We start from the raw sequence: 10635 nt of genomic DNA on the forward strand, positions 1-10635 counted from the left end.
TGGTTGCACTATAATCGTGCCAAGATAGATTGTTATGGGAAGATAGTCACATTTCATTGTCCTGGATTACCTAAAGTTACATTTGTAGAAGAGCCTAGTGGGGTGAGGCATGGTATTATTTCAGCCATGAAAGCAAAGAGATTGTTGTCGAAAGGTTGTCAGGGATATTTGGCTCATGTGGTGTTGAATGATGATGCTCCTTGTAGTGTGGAGGATGTTTGGGTGGTTAGATATTTTCCGGATGTATTCCCTGAGGAATTTCATGGATTGCCACCAGATAGAGAAGTGGAGTTTGTTATTGATCTACTTCCAGGTACGAATTATATATCCTTAACTCCTTATAGAATGGCTCGTACTGAATTAAGGGAATTGAAAGTCCAGTTGCGAGGGTTAGTGGATAAAGGTTTTATTTAGCCGAGTACTTCACCTTGGGGAGCTCCAGTTTTATTTATGAGGAAGAAAGATGGAACTTTGAGGCTGTGCATTGATTACAGGCAATTGAATCGGGTAACAATTAAGAACCATTATCCATTGCCTCATATAGACGATTTATTTGATCAACTCAGAGATGCCTGCGTATTTTCTAAGATGGACTTGATGTCAGGATACTATTAGTTGAAGATTAAAAATGAAGATGTCCCTAAAACCGTATTGAGGACTCGATATGGTCATTATGAGTTTCTTGTGATTCCATTCGGATTAACTAATGCACCAGCAGCTTTTATGGACTTGATGAATCGAGTATTCCAACCATATTTGGATAGGTTTGTTATTGTCTTCATTGATGATATTCTAGTGTACTCTAAGTCTAAAGCTGAGCATGCTAGGCATTTGAAGTTGGTGTTAAGCAGTTTGAGGGAACACCAACTATATGCTAAGTTTAGCAAATGTGAATTTTGGTTAAATCAAGTAGCATTTTTGGGACATGTCATTTCTGCTTAAGGTATTTAAGTGGATTCTCAAAAAGTGGAAGCTGTAGAGAATTGGGAGCAACCTCGAACCGTCACTGAGGTACGAAGTTTTCTTGGCCTAGCAGGCTATTATAGACGGTTCGTTAAGGATTTTTCAGTGATTGCTTTGCCATTGACGAGGTTGACTTGAAAGGATGTTAAGTTTGAGTGAGATAATAAATGTGAGCAAAGTTTCCAACAGTTGAAGTACTATCTCACTCATGCTCTTGTTCTAGCGCTTCCAGATGATAGCGGTAATTATGAGGTTTATAGTGATGCTTTTTTGAATGGTTTAGGTTGTGTATTGATGCAACATGGTAGGGTAATTGCTTATGCTTCGAGACAGTTGAAACCTCATGAGAAGAATTACCTTACACATGATTTAGAGTTAGCATCTATCATCTTTGCCTTGAAGATTTGGAGACATTATTTTTATGGGGAGAAATGTAAGATCTTCACAGATCATAAGAGTTCCAGTATCTGTTTACTCAAAGAGACTTTAATCTTCGACAGCGGAGGTGGATTGAGTTACTTAGTGACTATGATTGCACGATTAAGGATCATCCTGGTCGTGCAAATGCAGTGGTGAATACACTTAGTAGGAAGACTCCAGCCAGACTTAATGCCATTTATGATTGTCATGTTCCTCTTATAGCAGATTTAAGGTCCACTGAAGTGGAGTTAGAAGTGGAAAATCGAGAAGAAACTTTGCTTGCTAATTTTCAAGTTAGGCCAATTTTAGTTGACCGTGTACTTAAGACTCAGATGAATGATGAAGAGACTCAAGAAATAATTCAAGCTAGGAACCAAGGCAAAAAGAAAGATTTCGGGATTCGAGAATCTGATGGCATGCTTATGCAGGAAAGCAGAATTTATGTGCCGAATAATGCAGAGTTAAAGAAGGAAATTTTGGACGAAGCACATATTTCGGCGTATGTGATGCATCCAGGAGGTACTAAGATGTATCATACCATTAGACCATTTTATTATTGGTCGGGTATGAAAAGAGAAATTGCCGAATATGTGAGTAGGTGTGCCATTTGCCAACAGGTTAAAGCTGAAGGGAAGAAGCCGTTTGGGTTGATAAAGCCACTTCCCGTTCCATAGTGGAAATGAGAAAATATTACTATGGATTTTGTGTACAAGCTTCCTCGCACACAGAATGGTTATGACGGCATATGGGTGGTAGTTGATCAGCTTACTAAGTCAGCACATTTTATTCCAGTAAGGGAGAAGTATTCGTTAAGCCGATTAGATAAGTTGTTTATATCACAGATTGTAAAGTACCATGGTGTGCCAGTTAATATTATCTCGGATCGGGATCCTAGATTTACTTCCAAGTTCTGGATAGCATTCCAAGAAGCTCTTGGTACGAGATTGCTTGATAGTACGGCATATCATTCTCAGACAGATGGATAATCTGAGAGGATCATTCAGACATTAGAGGATATGTTGAGATCTTCAATGCTGCAGTTTGGAGATAGTTGGCATGATTGTTTGGATTTGATGGAGTTCGCCTACAACAACAACTATTATTCGAGTATTGGTATGGCACCATTTGAGGCACTTTATGGAAATCTTGTCGTACGCCTCTATGTTGGTCAGAGGTTGGCGAAAGAGTTTTAGTGGGCCCTGAGATTGTGGATGTGACTACTCAAAATGTTTAGGTAATTAAGTCTAACCTGAAAGCAACCCAAGATCGACAAAAGAGCTTAGCAGACAAACATGCCACTGATCAGAAGTATGATGTAGGCGATTGGGTATTCCTGAAGCTATCACCTTGGAAAGGTGTTGTACGATTTGGAAAGAAAGGAAAGTTGAGTCCTAAGTACATTGGACCATATATGATCACCGAACGAGTCGATGAGGTTGCTTACAGGCTTGAGTTGCCTCCAGAGTTGTCCAAGGTGCACGATGTATTTCATGTTTCGATGCTTCGACACTATGTTTCGGATCCTTCACATGTGATTCCTCCTCAACCCTTGGAAATCAATTCGGACTTGACTTGTGATGAGGAACCAGTGACTCTGTTGGATTGGAAGGATAAAGAACTGAGGAACAAGACAGTTCGTTTGGTAAAAGTGTTATGGAGAAATCATTCAGTGGAAGAAGCTACTTGGGAGACAGAGGATTGGATGAGAAAGATGTATCCACGCTTATTTTATGATTATTAGTGGATGTATTGGTTGTATGTAATTTCAAGGATGAAATTTTATAAGGTGGGAAGATTGTCACAGCCCGTCCCGAGAAATAATTATCGTGGTTGTGAAAAGATGAATTTACCCTTGAGCGTCGGGTGTGTGTTTGTACTTTGGGTTAAGAAATTGGGTCAATTAGTTTTATCCCTAACTAATTAGACCCAATTAGAGCTAAAAGATTAAAGAATTTTGATTGGTGTACATTTTGGAACCACACACACACATCCATACCCTTTCTCTCTCTTCTCTCTCGTATTCTCTTTCGGACTCACTCTCTCTTCCCTCTCCTCCGTACGGATAACCTTGAACCAAGCCAAATCTTCATAGATCGAGGAAGAAAATGGTACCATTGTGTTCGTGAGGATCACACGAGTTCAAATGTACCCATTTCAGGTAAGAACTCGTTCGATATCACGCTGAAAATTTAAGCTCTGAGTTGAGCACTATTCATGAACTTTTGAATGGTTATGTTTTAGGACAATCCAAGCTCACAGCGAGCTCTAGGAGGTTCTCACGAAGCTCGGAGTGCTTCGTTGGCTCGGTTTTGACATCGAGATCACGAGGTTCGAAGGTGGCCGATTTTGGTAGGATTCTCCCGACGGGTTTTCGAGGGATTTGAAGCTCCCAAGAGGTATAACCTTCTTCCTCTCGTGATTTATAACATCTTGGTGAAATTTTTATAAAAAATGGTGCAAAAACGAGCGAGAAAAATGCAGTTGCAGGTCTGCCCAGAATCTGGCACCAGCGACGCTATTCCAGTGTCTGGAGATTGAAGGTGATGCGCGTGAGGCCGTGCCCTCCCCAGCGTGGGAGCCACATAAAAATTATTTTAAAAATTTCACGATGTTCGTGAGGTTATGTAGGTCACACTGGTATATTCAAATACCAAAATTGAGCTTTGTATGAGAAGTTATTGGATAATTTTGTCTATGTGCTTTAAAATAACGTTTTGATAGTTAATTCGGATATAGGTGAGGCTTATCCCGAGGATGAGCGTATCCACGGGCGACTCGGGGGTTACAACTCGTCGACATATCAGTGAATGGGTTTTTGTTTTCAGTATATACTTATATGCTTGATATATTTCTTAGAAATACATTTTTAGGAAAGTATGCTTTGAAATAATATGCCAAATGCTTTTATATTCTGAATATGCATTTCATGGTTGCATATATATAAATGTGGTGCTGTGGAGGCACAAGTAAGTTCAGGTAAGTTATGTTTGGTTATGTGAATCATCGATGATGTGATATGTGATTGAATAATGTTGAGCTCATAAAACTGCACCTAGGGTGATTGTGATTTAGCCAGAGATATAAAGTACAGGCTTGTTTATTTACGTCACCTCCCGCACTATATGCTTAAATTGGATCCAACTTAAGTGCACAGTCTTGTCATACAGACGTTATGTATGGTTTCGACTCGTAGGTGACTAGCGAATTATCATCCAGCTATTATGAGAGAATAGAATTAAGCATAATTATATTACACCCAATCTTGTCGTACATACCCCTTTTTAGTGGTTCCGACTTATGTGCAGTATGTTGCCATATAGGTCATTGTAGTGACTCCGGCTATAGTAACTTTGAGCTATGAATTCAGCCGTACAGACTACCACAGGGGTTCCGGCTAACATATCATATTTCTATGAATTTATTCTTACCTGAATTGCTTACTCTGTTATATATTGGCATGGCATATATTTGAAAATGATTATGTGAAGCATGAATTGAATTGATATGATTTCATATATATAAATTATGTATATGCTTATATTCTGATTCTAGCAAAAATTATACATGTTTTACAGCGAGGGGTTAGATATGTTGATAAAGAATATGATTTTGTAAAACATTTGTTTTTGCCCACTCACGTTTTCTGTTTTGCGCCCCTCTAGGTTTTAAGTAAGCTTGCTGTTGGTGGCTTAAGGACGTCGGCAGTTTTGACCTACCTAAATAATGGTAGGACATTTCTGGTACTGTATAATTAGTACTTGTCCTACTGGACTGCACCTAGGCTTACTATGCTCTGATTAGGAGTATTTACATTTGTAACTAACTCGTATAACTTCCTGTTTAGTAGTGCACTCTAGTAATTTGGTTTTTGCTTATTCTTATATTTCTTTTCATTATTGCTTCCGCACTGTGCACATGGCTATGTTAGTCTCACGTGATGGCCAGCATGCCTTGATCTCGGTTGGGGTGTGTCATTTTATCCCATGGATTGGAGATGGTCTTAGTGTAGCTAATATCGTTTGTTCAAAAAAACAAAAAAAGTAGACTAAACTGTTGTTTGACATTCTAAACTATTATTGAAGTTGAAATTGACCTCTTAATTATTTTTTGGTAAATAACCCCTTGAATTATTTGAAATTAGCCAATTAATCTCTCACCGTCAAATTCGATGAAGGTCATCCACTTTGCTGTCAAATACGTGCCTAACACATAATTCTCTCTTGAAAGTAAAATCTTACCAGTATTTGACATCAAAGTAAATGAAATTTCTTTCTTGGATGGCAAAGGCTTTAAGACTTAGTATTATGAGACTTGAGGCTCGCAATCAAAACCAACTAAGTGCTTAGGCGTGTCACTGCCATCTCCATATGGCAGATGTAGAACAAGTGTGTTTTAAGCCAATTACTTGTGCCCCAAGTTATTTCTGACTTCTTGTTTATCAAAGGATTGTTGTAGATGAGTTAAGTCTACATTAAGTTCTTTTCTATGCCTTGAGATCAAAGACTTTTAGTTATCTTGTATGTTTAAGGGGTGAAGGTCCAGATCTGATCAAGTCATCAGTTTTAACTCATTTCAATCTTCTTGTGACAATAAAACCATTAAGTGAACCAGATCTGAGAACCGATGGGGCTTTGAGTCATCAAAAGACTGGAAACAATTTGGATCTAAATTGGGGAATGCATTATGACACCAAATCTATTAATTGAAAGACAACACAAAAACGTCTTCCAGTCTTTTCTCTTTGCAGTTACAAAATGATTGAGTACTAAAAGGGGATGATTGGAAAAGAGTTTATACAAGAGAGATCGATACTACAACATTTTAGGAAAAGGTAGCAGAGCTTTTACATAGACAAAAGATGTCTTTCTAAGGAAATCTAAGGCTAAAAGTGTGTAGACTCTGGACAAAGCACGAGTTTTTGGGTGTTTGTTTGGCTGAGAGACAAATTGTATGTTTGTTTGTTTGATTGGTTGAGTGTCCTTATCTCTGGGCCCTCTTCCTCCTTTTATAGATGAATTAACCTGACTTGTGCTGTTTCTGTTCTTGCCCAAAAGCAATTGGATGGTAGGGAACCCTCAATATTTTACATGTTATGCCATTCATAAAGTGTTTTTGGGCTGAGAGTTGATAGATTTCCATCGGTTGTCACTTCCTTTGTAAGCACCTACTCTTTGCATTTAATGAGGAGCCATCATGTGGTCTCGAAGTGGACATCTGGGCTTGGTGTTGGGCTTCGGACAGAAACTCCTCTTATTGAACTCTTTTGGGTTTTCTCTCCATTAAGCTCAAAGTTAAATATTAACCCAAACAAGAAGAAAATTCAGATGGCAAAACGCTATCCCAGCTTTAGACACTTCTTAACTGTCGGCATTAGAACTCACTCACTTCAATGAATGTCAACATTCACTGTGACAGAAACTGTAATTCTCGAAGAAGACAGTTTCACATATGATCTTACATCAGATAGAACTTTGGAATTATTCTTCATGGAAAAGATGTTGAACATCATAATATAGTGAATGACATGATGTTAACTAAGGAGGTAACGTACGGACCTCTGCAACTTCCAGAAGGAATGTCGTCAAAAGATGAAAATGTAATACCTTCGAGACTAAATCTTGAAATAGCATTTCACAGATGACCGTTTAAATGTGACGCTTGGTTTTGTAAATATCATATTGATGTCCAAGGGTTCAGCATACATCATAAAAATCGACTGATTAAGGTTAGTTGTCAGTGCTTTTTGTCTTAGAATGTCTCAATTTAATTGTTGTTGGTACTTTGCTAGAATAAGCCACAATAAGGACTTGCATTCTTGTACAGTATATTCTGTTTTCTTCTCTTATTTTGCCTGAAAAAAACTTCCTTAGCAGCCGTTTTGGAGGCTATGGAATCCTGCTGGCAGTGATGGTCGTGGCGTTATAGGTATTTAGTAATACTTCTCAGGCAGATTAGTTCTTGTGTTTCTCTCGGTGTTGCAGAGACTAATTATAATGTGGATTAGTTCTGTTATCCACTCTTGTCATCTTTCTCCTTGACAGGTGTTTTGGAAGCTAATTTTGTTGAACCAGCTCACGACAAACAGGGATTTGAGCTGACAACTGTGCTTTCAAGACCAGAGATAAAATTGGTTAAGGGAGGTGTATTCAATTGAGAATTTGAGAGACTTTCATGGATTTATAAATCTATGAAAATCTCATAGGGAGATGTGAGATTTGTAGATGCTTAAAATACACTATGAAATCTCTCCAATTCCCTCTAATTCCTCAACTTTCTCAAATTCTTTAAAATCAATTTCTAATTGAATACACCTAGAATGTTATAAACTTATTTAAAATCTTAATTGAATACATCCGGATTTCTAAGGGATTTAATAAACTATCTTAAAATTTTAATTGAATACACCTTAAATTTCAAAAAATCACTTAAAATCCTGGTTGAATACATCTAGATTCATTAAAAGAATTAAAATCCCTCAAAATAATACACCCAACCCTAAAATTCAAAAGGATTACTGGTTTCTTCTTTTCCTAAATACCGCTTAAGTACTTGAGGTTATATGTATCTAACTTACTGTGAGCCATTGTTTTTCTATGTGCAAAAATTGCCAGACTGTTGGTAATGCTCCAAGAAGACGTACTACTGATTTTCCAGAAGGAGAACCCTTAGTGTCTGGTAGAGGCAAATCCTGTCTCGTAAATCAGAACTGCCATGGTTCTAAGTTCAGCAACAAACTTGAAAAGGGATCGTCACCCGTAAATGCTTCAAGTGAAGATGGGAGGGAGCTGTTATGAGGTATTGCATTCTTCTATTGACCCCAGCACGATCCTGCTCCAGATGAAAGAGTCCCTTAAATGCTTAAGCGTTCACAGCCAACGGCATTTTATTTTACCTTTACTTCTCACTTATGCTTATCTCTGCTTCGGATCACTTGTGTGCCTTGTGGTAGCAGCAAACGCAAAAGAGTTAAAAGATTCTTGTGGACCTGATGGTTAACCATCGAGAATTGGACGGTTAATAGATTGTTGTGTTCACTAAATTTTGCTAACCACTACCACAAGTTTTCTCACTGCTTATATTTGCTCCCATTAGCAGACATCCGCTACAAATGGAGTGGGGCAAGTTTCTACAGATTGCAATGTTGAGTGTTCAACCAAGTCGCAAAAGGATTATCATAAAGCGACCGAAAGGTTCTGTGAAATTCAGCTCTTTACTTTCTTTGATTGTGGGAATCGTCTTTTTATCCAAAACTTACCGTTTCACTGTTGTCTTTTTCTTTTTGCAGTTTGAAGGAGATTGTCAATCCAACGATGGCTAAATTGCTAAACGAGCGCAATTTGTGAAAGGTGTAAATCTCTTGGAAATGAAGTTAGGGTGCTTGTTTTTAATATCTATCTTGAATTTGTACGTTATATTACAACATTAAATTTCAATACTCATGTTTTTCGCTCTTGGTTTAAATCAGCTTGAGCGGGCAAAACAAAAAATAAAAGAGTTGGAGAAAGAGCAATTGACTTTCCTTGAAATAATAGTGCAAGAAAAGGCTGAGAGGGAACAAGCGGAGGAAAGACGAAGGAAAAACCTATAGGTGAGGCTTTTACCACCACCAACCTCTCTTAGCATCTTCACGTGTCCATTGTTTAAGATTTTTTTTTTTTTGGGTTTTTTAACTTTAATCCTTTAAGAAGATTGCAATATAATAAATCTGGTGTTAAATTACATATTAATTATAATCCCTTGATGTGGCCTTAATTCAAAATAATCAATGTGCATTTTATGTAATGTCTCCCATTAAATATTTAAATGTATTAATATACAAATTTTAATTTAATTTTTGACCAAAAAAGAGTTTTTTAATTTCTTAATTTTATTTAACATTCTTCAAACTTGAAAGATTCAATTAATGTACCTAAATGTTAGTACCGAAATGTATTATATTGAACTAATGTATTTAAATGTTAGTATAGAAATGCATGTACCAAAATGTATTATATTAAATTAATGTACCTAAATGTGTGTACCAAAATGTATACACCAAAATGTATGCACCAAAATGTATTATATTAAATTAATGTACCTAAATGTTTGTATCGAAATGTGTGAACCTAAATGTATGCACTAAAATGTGTTATAATGAATTTAATGTACCTAAATGAAGAAGACAAAGTACAGTTGTATAACAAAAATTAATTTATCTAAATGTTTACAACAAAATATATTAGGATAAATGAAATGAAAATGATCACGTCGAATCCTTATGAAAATGAATTCAGAACAAAATTGTGCTAAAGCTAGGGCGTCACCCGTAAGTGGCGCGCTGTGTGGCCCGAGCACAGTAATAAGTGAGCAAGGGTCGCTGTATCTCCATCGGCACCCGGATGCAGTGTTAAATGAGCAAGGGGGCCATAGAATTAACCTGCCCGTCTAGCTCAGTTGGTAGAGCGCAAGGCTCTTAACCTTTCATGCCAGGGCGCTCAACCATGGAGGCAATCTATCTCTTACGAAGATTGATGGAAAGATATAGAGATGGGAAAAAGGATTTACACATGGTCTTTATAGATTTGGAGAAAGCGTATGATAGGGTCCCAAGAGACATTCTTTGGAGGATTTTAGAGAAGAAAGGAGTACGAGTAGCATATATCCAAGCTATAAAGGATATGTATGAAGGAGCAAAGACTGCCGTAAGAACTCATGAAGGACAAACTGAAAGCTTTCCCATAACTGTAGGATTACATCAAGGTTCATCCTTAAGTCTTTACCTTTTTGCGTTGGTAATGGATGAGTTAACAGGACATATTCAAGATGATATTCCTTGGTGTATGCTTTTCGCAGACGATATAGTGTTGATAGATGAAACTCAGGAAGGGGTAAATGCAAAGCTTAACCTTTGGAGAGAAGAGTTGGAATCTAAAGGTCTTCGCCTAAGCCGATCAAAGACAGAATATATGGAGTGCAAGTTCAGTGCAAATGGAGGCCAAAACGAGTTAGGGGTGAGGATCGGAGATCAAGAAATACCAAAGAGCGACCGTTTTCGTTACCTAGGATCTATCTTGCAAAAGAACAGAGAATTAAATGGAGATCTCAACCATAGAATACAAGCTGGATGGATGAAGTGGAAGAGTGCATCCGGCGTGTTGTGTGACCGCCGTATGCCACTGAAGCTCAAGGGAAAATTTTATAGGACGGCAATAAGGCCGGCGATGCTGTATGGCACAGAATGTTGGGCGGTGAAGCATCAACACGTACACAAAA

The 10635-nt window shown here is 37.7% G+C and overlaps 1 pseudogene; it reads left to right on the forward strand.

Moving 5' to 3' along the window:
- The first annotated feature begins 6563 nt into the window (after positions 1 to 6563).
- Positions 6564 to 8971, forward strand: LOC126607893 (protein MICRORCHIDIA 7-like; annotated as a pseudogene).
- The last annotated feature ends 1664 nt before the right edge of the window (positions 8972 to 10635 follow it).

Source organism: Malus sylvestris, chromosome 16, assembly GCF_916048215.2.
Source record: "Malus sylvestris chromosome 16, drMalSylv7.2, whole genome shotgun sequence".
Taxonomy (NCBI): domain Eukaryota; kingdom Viridiplantae; phylum Streptophyta; class Magnoliopsida; order Rosales; family Rosaceae; genus Malus; species Malus sylvestris.